Source organism: Peromyscus eremicus, chromosome 8b (genome assembly GCF_949786415.1).
Source record: "Peromyscus eremicus chromosome 8b, PerEre_H2_v1, whole genome shotgun sequence".
Classification (NCBI taxonomy): Eukaryota; Metazoa; Chordata; class Mammalia; order Rodentia; family Cricetidae; genus Peromyscus; species Peromyscus eremicus.
Window position 1 is genome coordinate 31,103,897 of NC_081424.1, and position 27,975 is coordinate 31,131,871.

Consider the following 27,975-nt stretch of genomic DNA (forward strand, 5'->3'; position numbering starts at 1 on the left):
AGAAAAGAAAAGAAATAACAACCAGAGGGCTGCAGAGAGGGTTCAGCAATTGAGAGGACCAGCTGCTCTTCCAGAGGACCCAGATTTGAGTCACAGCACCCACAGGGCAGCTCGCAACTGTCTTTAACTCCAGTCCCAGGGTTTCAACACCACCTTCTGGCCTCCACAGACATTGACTGCACGGGACATACAGATATACATGCAGTCAAAATACCCACACACATAAAATAAAAAATTAAAAAAAAAAAAAAAAAAACTGGGACTGGAGAGAGCTCAACGGATAAGAAACTGCTCTTCCACAGGACCTGGGTTCCATCCCCAGCACCCACGTGGCAGCTAACCACCTGCTCTAACTGCAGTTCCAGAGGATCTGCCGCGCTCTTCTGGCCTCCACAGGCACCAACCATGTATGTGGTGCAGAAACATACATGCAGGCAAAACATTCATACTCTAATCATCATCACCATCATCTCATCATCATCATCTCATCATCATCATCATCATCTCCTCCTCATCATCATCATCTCAAATTTTTAAATATAAAACAAAATATTAATGAGAAAAAGGAACTGGAAACTAATTTTTTTCAAGCTTCTGCTTGTTCCTACCAACCCAAAAGGGACAGAGGGACAGAGCACCCTGCAGAGGTGAGAATGGCATCATCACTTCAAACAGGCAACTGGAAGGAAAGGGAACCTGTAAATTAAAGAAAGTCAAAAAGAACGCTGACAGTATGTGGGCCTCATCTGGATTCTAATTCAAACACACACTATAAAAACAGCCAGGTACGGTGGGACACCTGTAACCCCAGCTCTCAGGCTTGGTATCTCAAGGTATCTCTCACTTTCAGCATAGCTGGCAATACTTTCTGAATAATATACTGCTCAAGGCCACTAACTCTATAATGTGACTGAGATGTTTCCTCTCCCGATAGCTACTCCTAGCCCTGCCATACAGTGCCAAGTCTCAGTTGTTATCCACAACATCTTTACACCTTCAAAATAAGTAATACCTGGTGACTCTTACACCATCAAGTTTTGCTGCCAGCATGAGATGCAGCCTTGGTCCTTTGTATGGCTGACCGTAAGGAAATACTCCCAGGTTTATGATCCTCAATGATGATTCTGGTCTTTTGTTTTTGTTTATTTGTTTTTGTTTTTCAAGACAGGGTTTGTGTGGTCCTGGCTGTCCTGGAACTTGCTCTGTAGACCAGGCTGGCCTTCAACTCAGAGATTTGCCTGCCTCTGCCTCCTGAGTGCTGGGATTAAAGGTGTATGCCACCACTGCCTGGCATGATGCTGGTCTCTTCTTAACCACTGCTATTTTCTCAGCTCCACTAACCAGCATCAATTGTCCCAGAAAAACCAATGTTTCACTTCAGTGGTTGCTGGTCTCTTGTTAATCACAGCTGATTCCTCAGCACCAGCTGACCAGAACCACAGACTCCTAATTCAAAATATCACATAAAAGGCCCCAGTAGTCTTTGCTTCTTTCTGAAGCCTCATAAAAGACCTCCATAGTCTGCACTCATCTCGACATTCTATTCCAAGCTCCCACAGAACAGCACACTGAGCTCTGAGCTTTTGTAGCCCAATACTCAAATGCCACAACAATCCTCCCTAAAACATATGGTCAGTCGTATCATAGTAAAACCCCACTCCTGGTACCAATTTCCATCTTAATTAGGGTTTCTGTTGCTGTGATAAAACACCATGACCCAAATCAACTTGGGGTGAAAAGGATTTACTTCATATTACAACCTGTATGCAGTCCATTATCCAAGGAAGAAAGGGCAGAACTGCTCAATTCAGGAACCTGGATGCAAGAATTTATGCAGAGGGTATGGAAGAGCACTGCTTGCAGGCCTGTTCCCCAACACTTGCTCCACCTGCTCTCTGATAGATTTCCAGGGCCACCTGCCCAGGGTGGGACTACACACAATGGGCTGGGCTCTCCCAAATCCATCACTAATTAAGAAAATGTCCCACAGACTTGCCCACAGGCCAATCTGGTGGAGGGCATTTTCTCAATTGATGTTCTCTCTTCCCAAATGACTCTAGCCTGTGTCAAGTTCACATAAAAACTAGTCAACACAGCAAGGAAAGCCCCTTCATTTGTCCTTGCTGGGGATTGGCGGACAGCTGACACATATCTACCCAATGAGAACTGAGAAAACTCCATTGGCAACGTTAAGGAGAGAATTTTTCAGTATGATCAACACCAGACAGTGAGTCACTGGCTGCATTTCCTTCTTTTAAATGTCAGCATGTAAAGCACAATGCATGTAAAGTGACTAACACCTGGGAGCTGAGGAAGCATTTTTTGCTTACGAGCCTATGGACAAAAAGCCTATAGACTGATGATTGTGCGTGTGCGTGTGCGTGTGCGTGTGCGTGTGTGTGTATAAAATGATAGGATCTAGAATCAGCTAGAAGATGAACATGTGTGCAAAGGAAATTCTAAACAGTTAATAGAGATGAGAAGATCCATTCTAGATGTGGGCAGCATCAATCTATAGGCTGAGATCTTAGACTGCACAGAAAGGAGAAAGCAAGCTAAGCAGAAGCATGCATCATTCCCAAAACGCACCTTTCCTTTCTTAAAATGATAAAAAAAACTTCAAGAATTTTAAATGACTTCAGCAGTTGAGAGCACTGCTGCCCTTCCAGAGGGCCCACATTCAATTCTCAATACCCACAAGGCAGCTCACAACCATCTAATTCATTCCATGCGGTCTGGTGCCTTCTTTTGACTTCCACAGGGACCAATTGTGCATGTAGCGTGTGGGTATACATGCAGGCAAAACACCCATATACATAATAAAATAAAAATTTTAAAAATTAAAGAATTTTGAAAGGAAGAGGGAGAACCTTAAGAGAGAGAGAGAGAGAGAGAGAGAGAGAGAGAGAGAGAGAGAGAGAGAGAGGAGCCAGTGAGGTAGCCCTGGTAAAAGCCCTTTCCATGAGCCTGACAATGCACACTCAAGCCTCTAAACCCAAGGGGGAAGGAGAGGACTCCTGAAAGCTGTCCTCAGATCTTCAAATGCATGCTGTGACACCTGAGTGTCTATTTTGTCTGTCTGTCTATTTTGTCTGTCTGTCTCTTTCTCTCTTTCTTTCTCTCTTTCTTTCTCTCTCTCTTTCTCTCTCTCTCTCTCTCTCTCTCTCTCTCTCTCTCTCTCTCACACACACACACACACACACACACACATACACACCGCAATAATAATAATAATAATAATAATAATAATAATAATGGTAATAATGGTAATAATAAATTTTAAACCAGGAGAGAAATGGGGGAGGGTACAAACATGGTACAGATAGTACAAACTTTTGTGGAAGTCATTCCAGGACAGTTTTCACTTTGTACTGAAGTGTTTTCAAGGAATTTATAGTCAGAGAAACTCAACAACTCATTACTAACAAAGTTTGTCTTGTTCATCTACTTTGAAACACTGCAATGTACACAACTTGTGAGGTTTCCCTACAGACTTCCACGAAATCTACACAGCCAAAGGAAATTAAATCAGTACTTCAAACTGACATCTGTGGGCCAGGCGGGAGATAGCTCAGCAGGTAAAGGCACCTGCTGCCAAGCCTAAGCAATTGAGTTTAATCCCTGGAGCCCCAGTGGTGGAAGGGGGGAACTGACCTTCACATACATGCTGCAGCACACACATGTACAGAAAACAAAACCACTATTCCCAATAACCAGGAGTAAGTAAGGAAACTACAGGAAATATGCTGTATTATTTTCAAAGGCTTAAAGAACAGAACTTAAATGCTTCACTATAAAGAAATGTTTGAGACAGATATACTGAATACAACTCCAATATTAAACAATGTACACATATCAAAATAGCACATGAAAGCCCACAATGTGTACAATTCTTATAGAACTTTCGGAAGTTAGTTTTGTTTTGTCTTGAGACAGAATCCCATGTCTGGAATTCATGATCCTCCTGTCTCCACAGGATGTGGGATGTGCAACCACCACTTGGTTCATGTAGTGCTGAGGACTGAACCCAGAACAACATACATGTTAGGCAGACACTACCGACACAGCTACATACACAGCCCAATTCTTATGTTTTTATGTATCCATTAAAAAATAAACTTTAAAGCTGGGCATGGCGGCACACACTTTTAATCTCAGTACTGAGGGAAGACACAGAGGATCTGTCAGTTCAAGCCCAGTATGGTCTACATAGCAAGCTTCAGGGTGAATGATGTGAGTTTATCTCAAAAGTAATTATAATAATACATTTTAAAATAAAAACTTCAGTGGGAGCCAGGCAGTGGTGCCACATGCCTTTAATCCAAGCATTTGGGAAGCAGCAGCAAGTGGACTTCTGTGAGTCTGAGGCTAGCCTGGTCTATAGAAAGAGTTCCAGTGTAGCCAGGGCTACCCAGTGAAACCCTGTCTCGGGGGAAAAAAAAAAGAGGAAGAGGAAGAGGAGGAGGAGGAGGAGGAGGAGGAGGAGGAGGAGGAGGAGGAACAGAAGGAGAAGAAAACCTTTATAATGGAAAAGAGATGGTCAATGTTAAGATTCCAGTCAACACCACCAAACTGGTTTCCGCTAAACTATTTTTCCAAAGTTGCTATAAGGATACCATGAAGACTTCATCAAATATTGTACCAAAATCTTTCATCTATTTTTTATAAGTAAGGACATTTTCAAATCACTTTTGCTACAAAGATAAATTACCAATTCACAAACTTGAGTTAGGACTATCTTCACCACATTCAAGCCACTGCTGAGAAAGTGGACCCTAGAAGCAATGCCCTAACCCAACGCTGTCCTCAGTATTCAGTGCACCGAGACTGGAACATGGGGCTACAGTCACCTCCTACCTTCTTCTTTCCCAAGACAGCAGGAGACAGCATCTAATGACCTGTTGTATGAAAACTCTGAAGACTCAGGACAAACTTCTGTGCAAGTCGGCAGCACTGGCCAACCACAGCCAATGTTCCAGTAATGCACTTGCCACTCCAAGGCACTCAACTGAAAACCAGTTCTCATCATCCACTGGTACCTTCAACTACTGCCCTCGGCAGGGTCTTTGTGACTTTCCAACATTCCAGATGGACTCTACATTCCATTTCAGAGGCGGGGGTGGGGACAATAGAGGGTAAAGGGGGGAAGGGACAAAGATGTATATCATGTTTCTCTTGAACACAGAATTTTGATTTGAAAACTATATGTAAATAGGTCATAATTTTATACACACACACACACACACACACACACACACACACACACAGGTAGAAGGGCAAATAGTTGAGAAACAGAAAGGCCCAGGTTGGGGTGAGGAAGAGAGACAGAAGGAAGGTAGTAGGAAGCCCAAGTACATGATGTATTGAATGCAGACAATATATGGTCAAGGTGCTTGAACAGAAATGTCTACAAAATCCATGACACTGCACAATCAATGCAGCTAAGTATTTTCTACAGCGGAAGATGAAGGGAAGTGGGAATTAGAACAAAATATGATGATATATGTATGAAATCTATGACCTTATATGTGAACTAAAAACAATCTACTCTAAAGGTAGAAGTTGGGTCCATGTAATCGCAGCATTTATGAGGCTGAGGCAGAAGAATTATGAGTGAAAGGCCAGCCTAAACTACACACTGAGACCCGGGCTCACAAAAAGATAGACACAAAAGCAGACACTACTGAGCACCAACAGGTCTCTGCGCACTTGCATAGTTCCCCTTCCCAGGCATAACTCACACCAGCCACAGAACATGAGCGGACTCTCCTCAACTGCTTTCAAGCTGCTTAATGAAAACTCTCCTCCAGTGATCAAATTATCTCCTACTGCAATAAAGCAGTGCTGGCTGCGGGTGGGAGGGCTGCAAACACAAACAGCTCACATGTTCTTCGGGAGAATACAGGACAGCACTTAGAACAGAAGGCTCTAGAACTAAACAGCCTAGGTTCAAAGCCAGGCTCTGTCTTTAGTTAACAGAATGACCCCAAGCATTCTTAATTCTGTTAAGTTCCTGAGACTTGAAGGGCCTCATTTTTCTCACAGGATTCCTCCTACAATAATAAATTTCAGCCATACTGTGTTACTAAAGGACTCAATAGTAAACGCAAGTCATAGTGCCATGCCAGGGACACAGGAACATCAAGCAAGGCCATCTGTTATCAGTTATGAGCCAATGCCTTTCCTAAGAGACTGATTCCATGGAACTTGAAGTGTACACTAACATAATGATGCTCACGTATTAGCTAAGGAAAGCAATGCAGTACAGACACGGCCAGCTGTGGCTACACTGCCAATGACTGCCTCACTTCTAAGCCCCGAACACGGTCAGTGTTTTAAGTCGTGTACTGTTCCCCAAACTGCTAGTCAAACATAACAATTTTGCCAACAGAAAGAAAAGTATCTCATTTCTTTTAAGTTCTCACACGAACCACAGAACATCAAAGGGCAGAAGGGAAGAAAGGAAGAAAAATAAAATAAGCACCAGTTGGAGCCAGGGGGAATATGTATATACATAAACATAACCTTAAGAATACACTAACGGGCAGGCAGTGGTGGCGCACGCCTTTAATCCCAGCACTCAAGAGGCAGAGCCAGGCAGATCTCTGTGAGTTCAAGGCCAGCCTGGGCTACAGAGCGAGATCCAGGACAGGCACCAAAACTACACAGAGAAACCCTGTCTCGGAAAATCAAAAAAAAAAAAAAAAAAGAATACACTGGGCGGGGGTGGCAATTTGGCCAGAATGCAATATATTTGAGAAGAAGAATTAAAAAAGAATGCAGTAACAGCCAGGTATAGTGGTGCACACTTTTGATCCCAGCACTTCAGAGATAGAAACAAGAGGCTCTCTGTGAGTTTGAGGCCAACCTGGGCTACATCATACGCATAGTAAGTTCCAGACCAGCCAGAGGTACATAGAGACCCTGTCTCAAAGAGAAAAATACACTACAATTAGACCTCTACTGCTGTCTTAGAGATCATTCACAATGTCTCTGTAACTGTTTACTTCTGTGCTATAGTCTGACTCGTTACTAGTACTGGCTAAAGCACACACAATGCTATATTCATACAAATGTGCTTTCAGGGACAAGGACAATAATACTCAGATGTTTATTTCAAACACATGACAACTAAATAGGTTATAAATGAACTACTTCGTTACTCAAAAAAGAATCAGTTAGGAACATAAACCTTAGACACCACGTAGTACATAACAGGATTCCCACATTATTTACATAAGAAATTACATGATGTTTAGGATTTGCTTCAAAATATTATGGGTAGGCAGGCAGTGTGAGAGTCAGGGAACAGAGAGGAAATACGTATGAAACATTCCAGGCCAGCACTGCTAACTGCTGAAGTCATGAGGACACAGGGACTCTCTGTTATTGTTCTCTCTACTCCTGAACATGCTGCAAACTTCCGAAACAGAATGCCAAAAGGAAGCAGAGAAGGACGTGTCGGCCTATGTGTAAAGTCCCAGCACTGGAGAAGTGGAAACAGGAGAACAAGGGGTTCAAAGCCAGTCTCAGCTAGAGACCAGCCTACATGACATGAGAAGGTCTCAGAAAAAGAGGCCTCACTTTTCCATAACTGATAATGTTATGGCGGGTACTACTTACAAAATTTAAAAAAAAAAAATACACACACACACACACAAAAAAAATATGGCTTCAAAAAATCCCATATACACATACAAAGAAAAAAATCCTTTAAAAAGGGCCTCTTCCACTGCTGTCCTGTGTGCACAGGTCACAGATCCACAGAATGGTCTAGAATCAACCCTTCGTAACTCACGCTCATAGCACCAAGGATGAGAGTAAACTGGCATCGTGCAGGCAGAGGCCACATCTGCACTGCACACGCACCAAACCGACAGCCCTTCTCAGGGCTGCAGAAGTTACAAATGCCCTCCATAGAACGCACTCTGCTTCCTGTTTCAAGGTGGGGGCACTCAGGGAGAAACCAGAGTTTTCACATTCCCCTACGTGCCTAATTTAAAACAGACATGCTTGGCATTAGGAAAATAAAGACATGAGCTTTACTGATTTTAATGGCCATGATCCAAAAACCAGTTCTGGCTACAAGTGCATAAGGAAATCTTGATTTCTTTTTTAGACAGGCTCAAGTCAGTACTTGACGCTCTTAGCTTATCCTACACACAATTTTTATCTGCTTTATGGAGGAGAGAAAGTTTTTCTTTCCTTCACTGACAGAAGTGAACAAGGAAACTTCTCCAGAGACACATCCATTCAGCTGCTTTTCTTTCTACTGCAGAAGGATTAAGCAGAGGGTACCAGGAAGAAGCGCAAGAGCATCACAGTAAACACAGGCTCCCAAGCCTCGGCTGACTAGGAACACTGTCTAGATACAACCAGGGCCACGTCTGCTTTTCCAACTTCCGAGAGCACTTGGCATCCATTTCCAATAACCCTCACTGCCCTCGACCTCCTTGTTTTCTCAGCAGTATTTCAAAACCTTGACACATTTATTGAGCTATTTTTGGAAGACCTCGGTCTGTCTACCTTCAGGGCTCATGATGTAAATATATAAAAGCTACAGGACATCCCTTTAGCTACAAAACTTGGCAGGCTTCCTGGGTCTCCAAGAAAATTCCAATTAGCTACTTTCCGAAGAGCAAGAACACAATGGAGAAGGGACGGCTGTAAACCCGGGAGACTGGCCATGCCTGCCGGTCCATTTCTCAACTGCTGAGTGACCTCCATTTAACCTCTTCCTGGCCTGCTTCTCTCACCTGTCGCATCTACTCAACAGAACTTTAAAAAAAAATAAATTCCTAAAGTCCAATGACAAAACATTCTAAGGATTTCTGTTGGGGGGGGGGAACTAACTTTAAAATTAATAGACACTAAAGAGAAAAATAAAAGAAGCAAACTGTGTACTCCTATAATGCCAGCACTAAGAAGACCGAGCCAGGGATTTGGGCTTCAGAGGAAGTCCTTGTGGGAGGGGGAACACTTAGAAGTCTGTCACAGTCAGCACGGAACTTTACACTGTCACCAAGAGAAAAAAAAAGGACTGTATGAAAGACATCTTTCTCGGAACCGTCCCTATGTGATTTTTTTTGAAGGGTTCTGTTTTTAATCTAAGCAGGGTCTCAAGTAGCCAAAGCTAACCTCGAGCACACTATGAAGCAGAAGATGAACTGGAACTCTGCCTCCATCTCCTCATTCCTGAGGGAGGGAATTACAGGCACGCACCACCATGTCCGGAAGAACCCAGGGCTTCACCAGGAAAGCGCTCCACCACTGGGCTCCATCCCCAGCCCTGCAGTGCACTTCTAACTCCAGTCACCTGTACACCTTTTCTACTTTCCCCAAATCCTGTATTAACTGTTGAACGCTTGTCTCTAAGTCTCTGTAAAATGTGCATCCGCTTCCTCCTAAGGCTTAAGTAACAGCAAGGAAGTAAGAGCTGCGAGACAGTTGCACATTTTCTGGGGCACATCTGCATACACACTCAAAGGTTAAAGAAGATTCTTCTGTGAAACACCTCAGTCGTTCAGCATGCCGCCACACTTCAGGGAGACACCTGCACTGTCTTCTCCAGAAGACACAGAATACAGGCTCTAACTGTATAATCCTCTGACACCCACTGGTCAACTGAACAGGAACCACACATTTGTAGCTATTAGCTCTTCCTAGATGCCTGGATCACACACAACCCCTCCCACAACTTTACTTACAATCCCTTTTGCATCGCAACGTCTCCAAACTCCATTCACAAACATCCTTAACATCCCTATTCGCATCACTGTAAAACCTCTTCCTACTTACATCTGACCGAGCAATGAAGATTCTCATGGTACAGTACAGTTGTTCAAACGCCCAGATTTACTTTATTTTATCCAGATTTATGTATGGCATTATGTGTCCATTTAAAAGCAGGCAAATGAAGAAAGTACTGTTCTAAAATAAGACTCTCATTTCTGAAAGGTTCATATTCACCAAATCTGTTGCCACTGTGTTTTGTTAAATTTACCTCAGATACATAGTATTTAAGTTTATACCAAAGTAATCCTTGAACTACCACAAGAAACATATCTGTGTGGTATAAATAATGAGCTTCCTGACCTCTTCCAAGGAAGTGCTGTTCTGTTCAATCATCAGTCCTTCACTCTAAACGCTGACTCACTTACCTGATTCTTCTATGTGCTTTTACACATAACTGAAGCCAGTAAATGGACAGAAAAAGAAATGGGTTCTTTATGGCTGCACCAAGATTGTGTTAAGTACCACAATAATCTTCTGAATTTTATTTTTAACCAAAACAAAGCCCTAAATCCAGACAATTGAACATGGGTTAATTTCTACTTCCTTAGAAAATAAAACTGGTGTTAAAAACAAGAGGGGAAGCTAAGGGTTGGGCAGTACATATCTTTACTCTCGGGTGCCTGAAACAGGAGAACCACTGAGAGTTCGAGGCCAGCCTGGGCTAAGAGTGGAAGACTTGGTCTCAAAAACAAAACAAAAGGGGCGTGGGGGGAGGGGGACAGAAAAGCTAAACAAACAGAACTGGAGAGAATGGAAAGCAGATGTACAAAACATCTGACTTCAGAACAGAAGTTGCAACTGAATCACTGCTTTGATGGGACCCAAAAGGAACTGATAAAGTCCTAAGTATCTTAGGTACCTCTGAGGGCCTGAGGTTTAACACAGAGTTCAATACAGACTTCTAAAGGCTGCAAAGTAGTCTTCGTGCTTTGCCGGAGAGTAATCACTAACCTGGAAACCTGTACAAGCCAAATGTACAAGCCGTCACCTGAAAAGGAAGGGTATTTCATGACACACCGGAGTCTGAAGAAACTGACCTCCCTCCCACTTACACCTTCCTGAACAACTGCTACTTAAGTTCCTGTGAAGTCAGAGATAAATCAAGATACAGATAGAGCACACAGGAGACACAGAACCCAGGAAGAAAGATGATCAGAAATTCCCAAAATACAGTTAGCTATACAGAGGTTCCAGAAATAAAGTCCAGGATGACACAATGCCCAGAAAGGATGGGGGAGGAGGAACTACGGACATCATTAGTGAAGTGTTTGCAGTACAAGCTTGAGGATCAAAGTTCAATCCCCAGCACCCACACAAAAAAATCCAGATCTGGTGACACCTACTTATAATCCCAGCACTGGGAGGTAGGCGGGTCCCTGCAGCTCCCTGGAGAAAGACCCATCCACCAAGTGGACAGCTCCTGAGGAACACCACCTGAGACCAACCTCTAGCTTCCACATGCACGTATGTACACCTGCACACACACATATAGATCTAAAATGGAACTGAAAAACTTTTATTTTTGAGCCTAACTTCAGGAATTCTTTTTAACACTTTTTTTTTTTTTTTTAAGAATTATTACGTATAGTGTTTCGCCTGCATGCCAGAAGAGGGCACCAATCTCATTATAGAGGACTGTGAGCCACCACGTGGTTGCTGGGAATTGAACTGAGGACTTCTGGAAGAGCAGCCAGTCAGTGCTCTTAACCTCTTAGCCATCTCTCCAGCCCCAACTTCAGGAATTTTATAGCTTCCAACATAGCTGAACTACGGGCTGATATCAAGAAAACCAGCCAGGCGGTGGTGGCGCACACCTTTAATCCCTACACTCAGGCGGCAGAGCCAGGAGGATCTCTGGGAGTTCGAGGCCAGTCTGGTCTACAGAGCAAGATCAAAAACAAGCTCCAAAACTACACAGAGAAACCCTGTCTCAAAAAAAAAAAAAAAAAAAAAAAATATTTTTAAAGTATAATCAAAGTACTTTACATGGCTCATCTTTCTAAGTTGAAGAATGGAAAAAGAGAGTGTGGGCCAGTATGAAAAGAGATTAAAACAAGCTAACTCTAATCAAAATGTCAAGTATTATTTATATGTACAAGAAACTGGAGCGGAGAGACACCAGCAAGACTACACAGGCTTCTCCAGTGTGGTTCCGGCGATGAAACAACTCTCCATGCACAGAAGTACTCCACGTGAGCCGAGGAACCAGACAGTGGCTAGGAAACGCCTATGAAATCAAATTGTTGACTTCCAGCAGGTCCAGTTCCCTTAAAAAATACCCAAGCCGGGCGGTGGTGGCGCACACCTTTAATCCCAGCACTCGGGAGGCAGAGGCAGGCGGATCTCTGTGAGTTCGAGGCCAGCCTGGGCTACCAAGTGAGTTCCAGGAAAGGCGCAAAGCTACACAGAGAAACCCTGTCTCGAAAAACCAAAAAAAAAAAAAAAAAATACCCAAGACCTAACCAATCACAAAACGAAAAGTATTTCATCATTTCTTCAAAAGTCAAAAACACAAGACAAATGTGTTACTTAGAGACCAAACACACAGAAAACAACATCAGAAGTATCGAAAGTGGTGGCCTCTGGGGAGCTGAAGCTGTCAGGAAGACTTAGGGCACTGGTCTGCCTGCTCTTTCCCTTGTAGTCCCAAAGCATGCCTGACTTTCTAAATCATGTGAAAGTACTCTAGGGAGTGCAATTTCCACTGTAAATTAAAGAGCAGAAAGTGTAAAACCACACGAAAGAAAAAACTGGTTGGGAAGGGGAGAAAGCCACACTTTATTTTTATGTTCTAAATTCTGACACATTTCGCTAATGTTGGAGAAACAGGAGGAGCGTTACATGAAAGGCAAGTTGAAGGTCATTCCGCACTTGAGTATAGAGGTGGAGCTCTGGGGTACACTTGGCAAGCATGCAGCCCTGGGTTCAATCACAATAAAGTAAAAAAATCACACAACCCAAAGTAGTGCTCAGTCATGGTATACTGTTACTCGGTGCTTCAAGATCACACCTCAGGAAGAAATGAAGGGCCTATCTCCTCCAAAAGCCAGACGCTGAAGATGCCAACAGCTCTGAAACGAAGGCCAGCTCTGAAGAAGAGCATCAAATAACTTGAGTAGTTCCTGGCCCCACTGTACAAAACGAACATTCTGCCAACACACCCCCTGAGTGCAGTAACTCATTCAATTCTCAAGCCTCAGCTATTCCAAAGGATTAAGGATACGAAAATGTGTAAATATAGTCCAAAACAGCCTTCTTATTTTCTGGTTTGGTTTTTCTGGAACTTCCTTCTCTCTTTCTTTTCTAACGTGCCATTGATTATGGATGTCTTTGCCCTTGGTTACTTACAATGGAACCTAGAAAAGAAAGAAAAAAAAAGCCCAGAAGCCTAAGCCAACCTGTCTATGGCTGTGACGGCCCCAGAAGCTGGAAGGCTGTAGACCAGGAAGATGGCTGAGTGCGTAGAGGTGCTGCAACCAAGCCTGAGGATCTGAGTTCAACCCCTGAAACCCACAAAGAATGAATTCCCGTCCCCTGACCTCCACAGGTGCGCCACGGTATGTGCAAGCCTCCGTACACAAACATAAACCCACACACAAATAAACGTAAAAACAAATTCGAAGCCACAGGCGTCAAATAAAAGCCTACGCCTAGGGAATAATCTTGCAGAAATGGGAAAGAGGAGGGGAATTATATCATTTTTCTAGATCTAATTACAAATCAAAAGAAAATACAAGACTCAGGGATGGGTTAACTACACTACAGTGAAAACAGCAAAATAAGCCGCGATTAACACACAAGACAATCAATTAGGCTTCTTCAACAAATAATTGAAAGGAAAAATAAGAAATAAAGAGGCAACTAAACCTGAAGGGCCAGATAGACATATCAAATGGGTTGTATATACAAATCTTAACTGAATCTTGAGCCAATGAAACTTGGGAGAGTAGAGAGATGGCTTACCGGTTAGGAGCATTTGCTACTCTTGCAGAGGACCTAGGTTCCACACCCAGCATCCAGGGTACCTCACGACTGTCCACAACTCTAATTCCAGGGAATCCAACATCCTCTTCTGGCCTCCACAAGGACTAGACTCAAATGTAGTGCATAGACATGCATTCAGGCAAACATTCATATACACTAAAAAACTTTTTAAAAATGACACTGATTAAACTGACACTTAACTAGTTGGGCATGGTGGGCACAGATAGACCTGTAGTCTCAACATTCAGGAGGCTGAGGCAGAGAGATCACAAACTCAAGGCCAACTTGGGCTAGATGAGTTTGAGACCAGATCAAACTACAAAAGGAGTTTGAAGCCCATGTGGGCTACATAGTGAGACCCTGTCTCAATGCCTCCACTCAAAAATTTGGCACTCTGCCAGGCAGTGGTGGGCACAAGCCTTTAATCCCAGCACTGGAGAGGCAGAGCCAGGCATTATCTCTGTGAGTTCGAGGCCAGCCTGATCTACAGAGCAAGATCCAGGACAGGCACCAAAGTTACACAGAGAAACCCTGTCTCAAAAAACAAAAACAAAAAAAAAAAAAAAAAAATTGGCACTCTGATTGAGAAAACAAAGCACTTGGGGCTGGAGAGCTGTCTCAGCGGTTAAGAAAGCCTACTGCTCTTACACAGCACCTCAGTTTGGATCACAAGGGCCTACACTAGGCAGCTCACAACCGCACTTAACTCCAGCTCCAGGGGACTTTCACAACCTCTTCTGACCTCCAAAGAGAACCACAAGTACTGTGACCACACTAACATTCAGGCGCACACACACATCAAACATGAACGTAAGTAAAAAGGAATTTAAAAAGGAAAAAACTGGGACTCAAGACCTTAATGCTGACAAGTGAACAACTCTTTGTGACTTTGAGAAACGTTTAGTGTAATGATGGTATCAAATTAAGGTTATCAAACAGTGTTTATCATCTAAAACTGAAAATGAAAGGAAAAATACAATTGAAACAGGTAGAGAGCTCAGGAAGCCCTAGGTTTGACCCTCCCCGCCCCCCCCCCCCCAGCACCACATCAATCAGGTGCGGTGGGGTGGCTAGCAAATCCTTGTATTCTGAACACTTGAAAGGTGGAGGCAGGAGGATCAGAAGTTCAAGTTCATCTTAAGCTACATAGTGAGCCTGAGATACATGAGACTTTGTCTCAAAAAAAGTAGTTTTTCACAATGTAGAAGATACAGAAAGTAAGACGTGACTCGCATATCAAGCTGCGGCCTCAAAATGTGAACTTTGGTTTCTCATTCTCTGACTCTGACATCTGGTAATGATCAAAATGACCAAACAACCAGATAATTAGCTCACTGTGCCCAGAGATGCAAGAGGTGGTCAGACTTGTTTTGTGAACATTTCTACATGATACACACACTTCTCACACACACTTCTCTGTCCTCTGTAAGTCATGAAACCCTATTCATTCTCAGCATTTGAAAGGTATATCAGTATTGCTTGCCCATAAAAGCTTCACTTGCCTTTCTTCAAAACACTGCAGTTCCTCGGACCTCAAATAAAACTGCCTTAGTTTCTGAGTCTGAACTGATAGGGTGGTGCATAATGAAACAGAAAGGACAAAACGAAAAACATCACTTTGAAAAGCCAAGTAATATATAAATCAGGCACAGCTGTGGGCTATGGGAGTCTAAAACTAGGCTTTAGACAATGAAGCAGACTGCTTAACAGTAAATAAGGAAGTCTAGAACCAAACCAGAGGAGGAACACTCCATCATGACCCTGACAGTGACCCAAAAGTCATGCTTCACAAAGGGAGAGGCAAGAAATGACCGCTGGCCCAAGAAAAAGGAAAAAGCCCCACGGCAAGCAACAGCTGCTTCAAGTTCGCACGGACCCAGGCGTTTTTCACCTTTCCATTGCTATTTAATACATGGAGTATAAATTTAGTAGTCAGTGCACCCAACGCGAGTGAATGAATTGGTCTGGAGCAGTGGTTCACAACCTGCAGGTCCTGCCCCCCACATTTCCTGCATATTAGACATTTACATTACGATTCCTAACTGTAGCATATTTACTGTTATGAAGTAGCAAGGAATAATTTTATGGTTGGGGGGGGGGTCACCACAACATGAGGAACTGTATTAAAGGGTCACAGCGTTAGCAAGGTTGAGAAGCACTGGTTTAGAGGTAAAATAAAAAAGAAATGGGGGGACTATAAGAAGAAAGAATTAGCATAAAAATAATGCAAGTTCTGTCTGGCTGACAGTCCTTCCAACAGAGGAGTATGGACCCAGTGTTGCTACCATCCTCCATGTGTTCTACCCCAAACAACAGTGTTTATGTTAGACTAAAACGAAGCCCTATACTGAGGGAATATATGTCTACAGGTGTATTTCCCACATAAAACAACATGTTGGATTTACAAAGGTTACATTTTAGTGTGTTTTTCTTCGCCAGAGTTTAAACAATCAATACAACATCCACTTACTGTGAGCCTTATTACAAGTTTACCGACTATAGAGAAAAGAAGTTGTAACACAGCATATGCAAACAGTGTACACTCGGGATCCGTTACCTCTGGCAACACCACAAAGACTACATTCTCCCTGTACTGTTGAAACCAGATCCCAAGAGCTTTACCACATGCATACAACTTTGGGCATTACTTAAAAAGATGGACAAGACTAAGTCAACAGTTTTGTAAAGGTTCAAAAATTCTAAAGATACTGTACTAAAAATAGTTTTCAAAAGGCATTTCAGCCGTAAGAAATTCTAGCCTCGTATCGGACTGCATTTCCACCCAGATAACCGGTTCCTGACTACCGCAAAAAAATGTGCTTCCCACACAGTCACAGCAACCCACTGGGTCTTTTCATAACCTAACAATTCCCACAGAGGCCAGGCACTATGTGAAACATTGTATAAACACTGGCTCATTTAATCTCCTATCACGCTAGGAGGTAAGTGTGATTTTTACACACACACACACACACACACACACACACACACACCATTGAAGAAATGGCTTTGCGCAATACTTTGCTCCACGTCCCTGGCAGAGTGGCAGCCTAGCCAACACCAACTAGCACAAACTTGCTAGTGACCCTCTCTCATCAACAATTCCACCACAGGAAATTTCTAAGGAAGTAAAAGCGGTCTTCAAGCTCACAGGTAAGAATGTCAGTGGCTAAGATCGTCTATCGGAACTCAGTTTCACCTTGACAGCGGCACAAAAGGGATCACCTGAGGAACTCAATGGAAAGGAAGTAAATACAATCAAGAGGGGGAGGGGAAATGAGTGACGGAGTACAACAGTGGAACAAAGAGAGAGAACAGGGTGTCTCTCAAGACTTGGAGTTCCTGATCTCAGACACTGAAGAACTAGGTCTAGGGATGTGGCTCTGCTGCTACAGGGCAGCCCTGGGTTTGATCTCCAGCACTACCACGTAAATGGGGTGCTCAAGGTCCTCCACTGTCCCATACCAAGTTCAAGGTCAGCCTTGTCTACAAGAAACCTCGTCTCATACACTAATGATTAAAAAATAAGAACTGAATTAGATTAGCAATTTGAAACCTTTTCTGATCCCCTAAATAACCACATATTCATATTTTCTCTTTCTCCATGTCCACCCACCTCTCAGGGTAACTAACCTCTTTCACGTACTCATTCACCCAAACATAACTCACACACAAACATAACCTAATTTCTTGACTTGCTACAGTCCGAGGCATACCCCAAGCAGTCAGGAGTGTGAATTAAAACATGGCTAAGCTTCCTTCTGACCAGGTTTAGGGTCAGGTGACCAAGTTTAGGGTCAGGGGTGGGTGTGTGGGTGTGTGTGTGTGTGTGTGTGTGTGTGTGTGTTCTTAAGAAGTAGCCTCTTTGGATAAAAGGAGGAAAAACAAAGAACAGTGGCAAAATACAAATTACATTTGAATGTCTTCACACTACCAGGATATATGTATACTGGTCAAAGATTGATGATTCTAAAAAAAAAAAAAAAAAAATGAGTAACCTCGGCAAGGTTGTTACAACTCTGATGGGTTCAGCTCCAAAGTACATCCAGAGATCTGGAAACCTGAACTTAGGGTTTGAAAAAGATGACTAGACAGTTGGGAATTGGACCTATATGCTATATGCCATTTTTTAAGCCACCTAAAGGGTACTAAATGAAAAACATCATAAAATGAGAAAAATTAAAAAAAAATCAGAGAGTTATCTGAGTGAAATATACTTAACAGTGCTGAGAATATGAAGTGAACTCAATTTCCATCTTGAGAAAAAAAAGAGAATATGAATGTACTGATAGACTATGAAGGTCTGACTTGGTGTCTGAGATTACTTTAAAAAGGAAAATTCAGAAAACCTCTTTTTTTTTTTTTCAGAAAAATTCTTGTTAAAATAAATGCTATTCCTCAAACCAGCAAAACAGTATATAGATGATTTACCATTCTAGACATGGAAAACACCCATCAAAAAAATCTGCACAGCTCTCAAACCAATCAAAAGAACAAGCAGAAACTATATCCAGAGATGGTTATTAAGCAAGTCTTCATTATGTTTCTTTGTAAGCTATGACCAATTTCTACAAAGTCAAGCTTTCAAGGTATCCCACTGGAATGCTAGCACTTAAGACATGGAGACAAGACGATCAGGAGTTCAAAGCCAACCTTAGCCACATAGTAGGTTCAATACCAACCTGAACTGTATGAGACCCTGGGGTTTTGTTGTTGTTTGTTTTGTTTACCTTTTTTGTTTTGTTTTGTTTTTTTGAGACAGGGTGTTTCTACATAGTCCTGGCTGTACTAGAATACACAATGTAGACCAGGCTGGCCTTGAACTCACAAAAATCTACCTGCTTCTGCCTCCCAAGTACTGGGATTGAAGGCGTGTACCACCGTGCCAGCGGAGACCCTAGTTTTGTTGTTGTTGTTGTTTTAATACACTCAAGAAGGCTGGGGAGATGGCTCACAGTAAAGAGCACTTGCTGCTCTTACAGAGGATCCAGGTTTGATTTCCAGCTCCCTTTGGGCTTACAACAGCCTATAACTCCAGTTCCAACAGAACCAGCACCCTCTTTTGGCCTCTGTGAGCACCAGGCACCCACATGGTGCACATACATACATGCAGGCAAAATAATCACACACATGAAATAAAATAAACCTTTAAAAAATATACAAAAAAGGTCCAGTGAATTAATTTTTCAACTACTGAGTATAATACAAGTATATGTAAAGTCTGTGTGTTATGTGTGTTGTATGTGTGTGTATTCCCTTCTATTTCATACAAAATATACAAACACATATACTTTATAGAAAAACTACCCCCAAAAAGTTGTAATTGTCAATTGTTTCTAGATATATTAGAGATGGGTTTTGTTTTTGTTTTTTAATTTCCTTTCTGGCTGACTTATGACTTCTAAGCAACTACACTATTAATAAGTACTGTGGTGGCCATATCCCTACAGTTAATGACACAAAGCAGTCATTCCATCTTAGATTTTAGTTTGGGACACTGCCCAGACAGACAAATGATAGAAATCTTATTGAATATCAAGTTACTGGTTCATGCCAAAACATGCCACTCCCAAAGGATGCTCTGTCTGCCATCTGTGAAGGAATCACATACAAATCCTCTATTTACTCAGGTCTTCCAAAGCAGCTAGAAAGGTCTGTGTGTGGAGGGGAGAATGGACAGGGCTAAGAGGAGAGTTGCTGACTCCTAAAAGTTCAGCCCTGAGACTAATTCCAAGATTCTATAAAAAAGCAGTAAATTAAGGTTTGGCCAGTATTTGCTGACTATGGAAGCCAGAATAAACATTTACTTGAGTAACTCTGTAAGAGTACCCAGTGGTTAGGTACAGCAACTCCAATCTGAGAAGAGAAAAAAAAAAAAAAAAAAAAACCAAGTCCACTAGAACTGTTTCTAAATAAAGGTAGGGTGGAGGAGATAGGCACATTTCCTTTGTTATCTCTAATAAACAATACAGACTTCAGAAAGGCAACATGCCAGTTGGTGGTATTGATCTCTAGAAACTTCTGCTGCCTTGCTTAAAAAAAAAAAAACAACTAGCAATTTCTCTTTTCAAAAATGTCTACCCACAGCTATCTCAGCTCAAATAAAGAAAAAGCCTATGCTTTACTGTGGAAACAGAAACAAAAATCAGACCTCCAACTATACAAAATATGAACCACACATTCCTAAATAAAATGGCAAAGACACAACCTTTGTAGGTCACTAGCCGCAGCAATACGAGGTGGTGATTCAGAGCAGACTAAATGTTAAGCATAACTCTACAGAATTACTAGTTACAGAGAAAATTTACCAATAAATATTTTGGTTGAGGACTGCTTTGTCATCTTCGTAAGTATTTTTAGTTGAAAGCATGTGTTTGGGTAGCCCACGAGGACATGATTCTGATTTTTAAATATCTATTTTTTACATTCTGGTCACTGGTTAGGTTTCTAAACTCAAGTCTTTAGAACCGGTCATTTGAAAAGGGTAAACCACAAGAACATTACATTAAAAAGCAGAAGACCCAAGCTTACCAACTCAGGTCAGCAAAGCTAGGCCGGAAGGCTCAGGGTTCTCACAAATCTAAAGATGGGTCTTCCCTGGTCCAGTTGCACATGTAACACAAAACATACATGAACAAAATGTCCTAAAGTCATTCCTCAAGTACAGCAAGACTTCTGAGTTTCCTTACTTTTCTATCTGTAGTTATTGGGGGTAGGTGGCACGCATCCATTCAGATTCTTCCCCTAAAGCTCCAAATGGGCTTCTTTCTAATTGGACCTAAAAATTCATCATTTTAAATACCCATAATCAATTATTCGGAAACATCCTACAGCAGTTTACATTTCTTATAGAAACACCACCAAACAGGTCGCTGAAAAATCTATTCAGATGAGTAATGTTAAATAATGGCACGGCTCTTGGTTCTTTTAAACAATTCCCCATCTAATTTAGACTTCAAGAGCTTTGAGAGTTGGTAGCTCAATCCATCCACACACTTTTTTTTTTCTTGCACACAGTGTCCTACTTCCACTAGAGGTAAACGATCAGTTAAGAACTGTTACGACTAAGTCTTTCTTAAAGGGGGGGGGGGGGTGTTTTAAAAGCAAAGAAACTGTCCTCTCCTATTAATGAGCAGCCTCCCGTTCATTCTCAGCGGTCAGCTTGCGCACAAGACCACTACTGACGTCAGTGGGAATTCTGCCTGAGAAGTGAGGAAGAAAGGATAGGATTAAACCAGCAAAAAATCCACACCACTGCCCTAAGCCAGTCCTACTCCTCCGGTTCTCCAATCCCCTCCAAAGAGCAACGTCTGACGTTTGACGGGGGCTCTCAAACTGAGTTCTAGAAATGATCACCCTGCCCCTGACAGGTGACACAGCCTCTCTCTTCAAAGTTTATGTCAAATTAGCAGCCTGATGCGAGAGAGGGTTGCTGGGCCTTACCAAGATTCAGGATGGCATTGCAATGCAGCCCCCATCAGGGGCTGCAAGAGCAAACCAGCGATTTCCCATAGTAGGACCCTGCAAACCAACTGAAAAGTCGTACCAGACGCTATCCATCCCCCCCCCCCCCCCCAGGAAAACCTATACACATATTGAGAATTCTAAATCCCATCTCCCACAGCCAAAAAACGGATCAAATTTCCCTCAGATGCAGAGGGATGTCTGACTAACATGCTCTCAACGCAGTATTATAAAGAATACACAGATAACATACCCCCACGGAAGAATTACAAAAAACAGGAAGGGCTGAAGAGAGATGAATGGAGAAAACTGTGACAGTAGTTTGTTGCTGTTACTGTTTTAGCTAATCACAGTAACAAGAACATAATGCCCCGCACACCCTACATTTCACATGCAAGAAAGTTCAAGCAACAAGAGAAAAAAACCTCGATCCCGAAAGGAGAAAATATATGCACAACTCCCTGAGGTTCCACCTTCCCTACCACCCACCCAGGGACCTTAAAAAACAGGGGCAGCTGTAAAAGTGAGGGAGAGATTTACTCAAAGGAAGAGATTTAGTGAAGGGAGAGATTTAGTGAAGGGAGAGATTTAGTGAAGGGCTTCCTCAGTTTGTATGTACCAAAGGCTCCACACAGAGACCACTCCCCAAAATAACACACTGTGGGCGGGGAGCTCTTTTAACTTCACCAAAACCAAAAAAAAAAAAAAAAAAAAAAACTTGGCCCCGCCAGAGGCTGACATCTGGGGACACTTAATGAACTAACGTCCCCCGCAGACGTCTGGGATCGAGGATGTGGGGGTGGGGGGGGGTGTCCCTGGACGCCAACCTCACCGCCACGGGGGCTCCGTTATTTCCTCCACCTCGTCCTTTTCCCCCTGCAGCGCACCTCAATTGCTCCCATCCCTCTGCTGCCAGCGCGGGCGAACAGGAAGCCAGCAGTGAGTGGTTGGATGGCCCGGTGTCGGGAGCTGGAAGGCTCGCCGCAGAAAACGTGCGTGCGTGCCCGCAGCTCCCACACCGCGGAGGAGACGGCGGCGGCGGCGGAGACCGCGGGGGCGGAGGGTCGCCCGCGTGGGCCCGGCGGCGCAGCGCCCTCCCCGGCTCCCGCAGAGCCCACGAGCCGGCTCCAGGGGCCCGCGCCCGGCCACGATCCCCCCCACCCCCCGCGCCCCGGAGCCATGCTCCGCCGCGGCCGAAGCCCCTCCGCGCCCGGGATGGATGGATGGATCGCCGCATGCCTCGGTAGCGGCTCGGCTTGGGGGGGGCCCCGGGCGCGTGACCCCCCGGGGACGGCGCCGCCGCCGCCGTCCTGCCTGCCTGGCTGGGAGGGAGGGAGGGAGGGAGGGAGAAGGGCCCACAGCCGCCCCCCTCCCCCGCCGGGGGACAGCCGTCCGGGGCTTCCTGCCGGGGTCGGCTTCCCGCCTGCAGCCTGAGGGGGACGCCGCCCGCCCGGCCGCCCACCCCGTAGCCCGCTCGCCTCCTTACCGGGACACCGCCCCCTTTCTCGAGCTTGCTCGCCCCGGGACACGTCCCGCTTCAGCCCCGGCCGCCGGCCCTCCGCGCCCGGCCGCCTCCACCCTCCGCTCAAGGTTTCAAATTGAAATTCCCTGGCTGGGGCCGTCAGAGAACTCAACGCGCAAGCCCCGCCACTCCTGGCGGAAGCCCCGCCCCCGCATCCCCCCCCGCTCGCCACGCCCCCGGGCGCGGAAACCCCCGCGGGGCAGGCCACGCCCACCGCGGGCAGGCCACGCCTACGGCGCCGTCTGGCGTGGGCGGGGGGAGTGGGGGGGAAAAGGGGTGGGCGGGGCGGGGGACGGACCTTCCCGAGGGATTCGCTCGGCTCCCAGGCTCCGCGGGCCCGTTTCGCCCTCCGAGCGACCCTGGAGATAATGAATTGCCAATGCGTGGTGTGCGAGGCGTTCTTTCTGAGAATCCTGGCCTCAAATGCCCTCTCACTTGTAAAGTTCTTTCTTCAAAGTGCTTTCACTGACTGAACCTTCGCTGGGTGCCTATTTCGTGGTAGACAGCAGAGCAGGTCCAGGAAACCGAATAAGGAAAGCCGGGTCCCCCCATCAGACCTCCAGTGAAAGAAGCGCTTTCACAGGAAAGGCTTGAAAGGAACCATTTATTCTTCCTGTGGAGAGGCAGGAGAGAGTGGACAAACCCCGTGGAGGAGAGGAGCTTGATGCTCAGCCTTAAGAGCCAGGATTTCTCCAGGCAGAAGCTTGGGGACCGAGGTCTGCAAAGTATACGGGGATGAGGCAGTGTCCTTAAAAAAATCTAACGGGTCAAATCGTGGAAAGTTTTACACACACGCACACACATACACGTAGATAGACTCTCCCCCGGGTGTTTTGTACAATTAGATCTCTTAGTGCTACTTATTCCATCTTTTCTTAGGCATTGCATGTTCAAACTGTCAAGTCACCTCACTGCCTCCAGCATCTGCCCCCAATGTTCTCTAGTCTTTTGCTTCCTCCCACCTCTCATAAAATCTTTAGTGATTTCACCTTTTGCAAAGTCACCTTTTCTTTCCTAAAACATCGTAAAATTAACAGTGTCGAATTAACCCTCGGCAGACACGCCTTGCATTGGATGATACTTTCCAGGTAACAACAACACATCATGTATTTTATCAGTTGCTCCTCACAATAGCTGAAAAAAACCTAGCGAGAGTATTATCTTCACTACATCAAAAAGAAAAGAGCAGGGGAAATAAGTTACTTACTAAAGTCATTCTTGTAAATAATAAAATTATTGCAATAATGGCTAGCATTTGTTGTACAGCAGGCATCTGAGCAGATTTCCTCCATTGCAGTCCCAGACACTGAGTACACAGTAAGTTTGATTAAGGTGTGTAACACATACTGGAATCCTGATTGCACACATTTCTGGTGAAGAAGAGCCGGCAATTCGTGTTTCACTTTCTGGTGCTTCGAGGAAATAGCTGAGATAAATAACTTAGAAGAGTTATTTTTGCTTATGGTGTCGTAGGTTTCTGTCCACGGTCACTCAGCCCTTTGCTCTGGGTAGGGGTCAAGGCATCATGGTAGGGAGCATATGAGCAAAACTTCTCACCTCCCTCATGGAATCTGAGAAGTCAAAATTGAGAGACCGAGATCCCTAATATACCCTCCACTGATGTACTCCAAATGACTTAGCTTCCACCAGGTAGGCCCCACATGCAAAAGTTTCCACCTCCCCGTGGCACATCAACTGGGAACCAAACCTTTCAACATATGAGCTTCAGGGGAATATGTAAGATCTCAGCCACAGATTTCAGATATTTATGCACCTTGAGGCAAGCCACCATAAAGCTGATAAAACAAGCTTCAGGACTCATTATTTTCACAGACCTTGAAACCAAATATTTTGCTGTTTTGATTCCACGTGAAGAATAAGTTGTTATATATAATAAGTTTTGTGTCATTTTTGTTTGTTGCAACAGACACTTACTGTGTTGACAAGCTGGCCTAGAGTTCCTGGTTCGATTGATCTTCCTACCATATGTAAGACTGAGGTTCAGACTATAGGTTCAGACCACAGCACTGAACTTAATCGCACAAGTTTTGAGGGCCGTAGATCTTGACCCACACAGCTGTAGACGTGGCTTCATAGTTAAGAGTACCACCATGAGAACCTGAATTCGGGTCCCTACATCCAGGTAACAAGCCAGGCATAGTATCACAGGTGCTTACAACCCAAGCACTGTGGGGGCAGACAGAGGGGTCACTGAGGCTTCCGGACTAGGCCAAAACACAAGAAGGACCAAGTTCAGAGAGAAACCTTGCATCAGAGGAGTAAGGACCAAAGTGATAGAAGAGGACAATTGACATTCTTCTCGGGGTGGCAACTACAGATGAATAATTTTTCAAATACCAATACAAAATAGTAAAATGAACATACATATAATAATAAAATATAATGTTATTATAAAAAAAAAGGTGCTACTATGGTGATATTGTGTTCCCCAATATATTGTGCATCCTAATAAACTTATCTGGGGTCAGAGGACAGAACAGCCACTAGACAGACATAGAGGCCAGAAAAATGGTGGCACTCATACCTTTAATCCTGGCATTCCAGAGGCAGAGATCCACCTGGATTTCTGTGAGTTCAAAGCCATGCTGGAAACAGCCAGGCATGGTGACTCACTCCTTTAATCCCAGGAAGTGATGGCAGGAAGCAGAAAGGTATATAAGGCGTGAAAACCAGGAACTAGAGCTGGTTAAGCTTTCAGGCTTTCGAGAAGCAGTTCAGCTGAGAGGCATCCAGTCTGAGGAAGCAGGATCAGCTGAGGAATTGGCAAGGTGAGGTGGCTGTGGCTTGTTCTGCTGCTTCTCTGATCTTCCAGCATTCACCCCAATACCTGGCTCTGGGTTTGTTTTTATTAATAAGAACTTTTAAGATTCCTGCTACATGCTACTATGATATTCTCCACTGCACGTTATGAATCATTTCTATGTGCTTTTTTTTTTTTTTTTTTTTTTTTTAATTTCAGGAGGAGTGGTTGAGACGAGGTATCAATCATTTAGGTATCTGTTCCGGATAGTTTTATGTCGACTTGACAATGCTAGAGTCGTTTTATAGAAAAGGCAACCCAATTGAGAAAATGCCCCCATCCGATTAAGCCTGTTTGCAAGCCTATGGTGCATTTTTTTTGATTGGTGACTGATATGGGAGGGCCTAGCTCACGGTTAACAGTGCCGCCCCTGGGCAGGTGGTCCTGGGTGCTATAAGAAGGTAGGGGGCTGAGCAAGCCATGAGGACCAGAAAGCCTACCTCCTCCATGGCTTCTGCTTCAGTTCCAGCCTCCAGGTTCATGCCTTGACTTCCTTCAATGGTAGACTGTGATGGGGAACATATAAATGGAATAAGTTATTTCCTGGGTTACCTTTGGTCTTTAGTGGGTTTTTCATCACGGCAATAGAATGCTAACACAGACAGTAGCCCACGCTGGCCCTGAGTTTGCTATGCAGCAAAGGCTGCCTCCCGTTTTTCTGCAAGTTGGAAAGTACAGGCATGGGCCCCTGTACCCAGTCAGTCCTATGCCACACTTAGAGAATATTAATAAGATAATGATATCTATAAATAGGGTTGTTTTTATGTGGGAGACAACAAGATTTCGCTTGAAGAAATGACTTAAGGTCATTAAAAAGTTATTACCAAATATATAACAATGTGTATGTGTAAGAGAGAGAGAGGAGAAAAGGAGAGGGAGAGAGAGAGAGAGAATGCACCAGGCCGACCTCTACCTGGTAGAAAAAGATCCCCCCGTGACATTACTTCCATATCCTTTATTTGGGGGGACTTTCATGTGTGCATATACTATCTTTTCATTAAAAACACACCACATGCCCTCCCTCTAACTCCTCTTGTAATCTCCCACCACTGCTTTTCTCTCACAATGTCATGGCCACTCTCAAAAAAAAAAAAAAAATGTTTCCTATTTTTAATTTTATGCGTATGGCTGCTTTGGACTGCATGGATGTCTATGTACCATGTATATGCAGTGCCCACCGAGGCCAGAAAAAGGCACTGGATCCCCTGAGACTAGAGTTACAAGTGGTTGTAAGCAGCCCTGTAGATGCTGGGAACTAAACTCAGGTCCTCTAGAAGAGTAGCTGATACTTTTATCATGGGTCTGTGTGCTCGCTCTCGCTCTCTCTCTCTCTCTCTCTCTCTCTCTCTCTCTCTCTCTCTCTCTCTCTCTCACACACACACACACACACACACACACACACATCTTAAAGCCATTGAGTGCACTTAGTCCCGCCAGTCTATGTGCATGGGCATAGGGCCATCTTCTAGTCAATAGGAACGAAGCCTTTCAGGCAGGAACCAGTTTGATTTCTCCATATCCTACGAATCAAGTATATGGCCTCTTCAGCGATATGGTCTCATCATCAAATTCTGAAGGGGAACTGCCCTGGTTAGATTCTATTATCAACTTGACATAACCCGGGAACCTGGGAAAAGGGAACCTCAGTTGCGGAACTGACCAGATCACATTGTCCTATGACGACATCTGTGAGAGATGGTCGTGACTCATGATAGAGATGGGGGAGCCTAGCCCAGTGTGGGGAGTACAGCCTTAGGCAAGTGGTCCTGAGCTAGGTAATCAGGAATCAGAGAGCTACCTAGTGAGCAGCATGCCTCTGTGCCCTTTGCTTCAGTTCCCACTTCCGTGATTCCTAACTTGAGTTCCTCTCCTGACTTCTCTCTGCGTTGGACCGTTATGTGGAAGTTTAATCTGAGGTAAACCCTTGCTTCCCTCAAGTTACTTTGGGTCATAGTGTTCATCACAGCAAAAGAAAAGCAAACTTAAAAGGCAGCAAAGAGCTAAGACAATCCTGTGGAATGTTTGAGGGTCAATGGGACTCCACCCACACACAACTCAAGAAGAGATAACCCAGATTAGGCACGGCGCTTTTTGTTTAGCAGCCCATGATGTCTGTCTGGGAAAGGCTTTGCTCCCTGTTGTAGGGTGACTGCGCTTACACGCTTTTTCGGTATTTGCGTATGTACATATTTTAGAACTCTTTCAACAGTAGTAGATTTTCATATGACTGCCTCAAAGGCCTTCAATGTTAGTTACCCCTCCCTGTGTTCCCTCCTCTACCCTGCCCTCCCACACCAACCTCACTTATCCTTCCCCCTCCATTATTCCCCGTTCCCCCTCCAGACCACCTGCGTTCTATCTCCCTCTGTTGAAGCTCCCCCCGCCCTTC

At 44.2% G+C, this 27,975-nt stretch overlaps 1 protein-coding gene across 14 annotated transcripts in view; it reads right to left on the reverse strand.

Annotated features, from left to right (window-relative positions):
* Positions 1-22,855, reverse strand: part of Epb41l2 (erythrocyte membrane protein band 4.1 like 2) — a 177,607-nt gene extending 154,752 nt beyond the window's left edge. For 6 of the 14 annotated variants that reach the window (XM_059272628.1, XM_059272627.1, XM_059272626.1 and 3 more), the window contains exon 1: positions 4,858-5,070. The gene's annotated coding sequence lies outside the window, so the exon portion shown is untranslated. Of the gene's footprint in view, positions 1-4,857; positions 5,072-22,729 lie in introns of those variants that run through there. The other 8 variants (XM_059272636.1, XM_059272634.1, XM_059272633.1 and 5 more) reach the window with 3 other exon arrangements.
* Positions 22,856-27,975: the final 5,120 nt, after the last annotated feature.